Below are 1678 nucleotides of genomic sequence, written 5' to 3'. Positions count from 1 at the left end.
AAAAATGACAAAGTCTTTTCACGATAAAACCTGCGAAGCCCTAGACCTCTAGGGCTTTGCAGGGTTTATGGTAAAAACACTTTGTCAAAATTTCACTCGCTCGAAAAAATGACAAAGTTTTCACCGATAAACCTGCGAAGCCCTAGACCTCTAGGGCTTTGCAGGGTTTACTGGTAAAAACACTTTGTCAAAATTTCACTCGCTCGAAAAAATGACAAAGTCTTTTCACCGATAAACCCTGCGAAGCCCTAGACCTCTGGGCTTTGAGAGTTTTCCCGTTTCAAGGAGTTACCCCTGATTCACAAGCTACCATCGGCACGATTTCAGAAACCAGTTTTTGAGAGGAAAAAAGTCACAAGCGAAAATTTTTCTAAGTCCACACCTCCAGGGCCGTTTTAGAGGGAACTTCCCCGCCATCGAGGTGCCCCGGCTGGGCATAGTGCAGAGGCTGTGGGGCCTCCGGGCTACCAGGACCGTTAACATCCAGGGAGAACCAGAGGTGACAGGGGCCTCTGGGCGCCGCTTTACCCGCCCAGGGTGGCTCTCCCGGGCTGGGCGAGGTGCTTTTGGGTGCCCCACCAGAGTCAAGCCCACGACTCTCTACTTCCACAGCTCGACTCCCAGAGGTGACAGGGGCCTCTGGGCGCCGCTTTACCGCCCAGGGTGGCTCTCCCCGGGCTGGGCGAGGTGCTTTTGGGTGCCCCACCAGAGTCAAGCCCACGACTCTCTACTTCCACAGCTCGACTCCCAGAGGTGACAGGGGCCTCTGGGCGCCGCTTTACCCGCCCAGGGTGGCTCTCCCCGGGCTGGGCGAGGTGCTTTTGGGTGCCCCACCAGAGTCAAGCCCACGACTCTCTACTTCCACAGCTCGACTCCCAGAGGTGACAGGGGCCTCTGGGCGCCGCTTTACCGCCCAGGGTGGCTCTCCCCGGGCTGGCGAGGTGCTTTTGGGTGCCCCACCAGAGTCAAGCCCACGACTCTCTACTTCCACAGCTCGACTCCCAGAGGTGACAGGGGCCTCTGGGCGCCGCTTTACCCGCCCAGGGTGGCTCTCCCCGGGCTGGGCGAGGTGCTTTTGGGTGCCCCACCAGAGTCAAGCCCACGACTCTCTACTTCCACAGCTCGACTCCCAGAGGTGACAGGGGCCTCTGGGCGCCGCTTTACCCGCCCAGGGTGGCTCTCCCCGGCATGGCGAGGTGCTTTTGGGTGCCCCACCAGAGTCAAGCCCACGACTCTCTACTTCCACAGCTCGACTCCCAGAGGTGACAGGGGCCTCTGGGCGCCGCTTTACCCGCCCAGGGTGGCTCTCCCCGGGCATGGCGAGGTGCTTTTGGGTGCCCCACCAGAGTCAAGCCCACGACTCTCTACTTCCACAGCTCGACTCCCAGAGGTGACAGGGGCCTCTGGGCGCCGCTTTACCCGCCCAGGGTGGCTCTCCCCGGGCTGGGCGAGGTGCTTTTGGGTGCCCCACCAGAGTCAAGCCCACGACTCTCTACTTCCACAGCTCGACTCCCAGAGGTGACAGGGGCCTCTGGGCGCCGCTTTACCCGCCCAGGGTGGCTCTCCCCGGGCTGGCGAGGTGCTTTTGGGTGCCCCACCAGAGTCAAGCCCACGACTCTCTACTTCCACAGCTCGACTCCCAGAGGTGACAGGGGCCTCTGGGCGCCGCTTTACCCGC

This window comes from Micropterus salmoides, unplaced genomic scaffold, assembly GCF_014851395.1.
Source record: "Micropterus salmoides isolate LMB-PRFRI ecotype aquatic unplaced genomic scaffold, ASM1485139v1 Ms_hic_scaffold_4194, whole genome shotgun sequence".
NCBI lineage: Eukaryota > Metazoa > Chordata > Actinopteri > Centrarchiformes > Centrarchidae > Micropterus > Micropterus salmoides.
The sequence above is the reverse complement of the archived record's forward strand: the minus strand, read 5'-3'. Positions refer to the sequence as shown.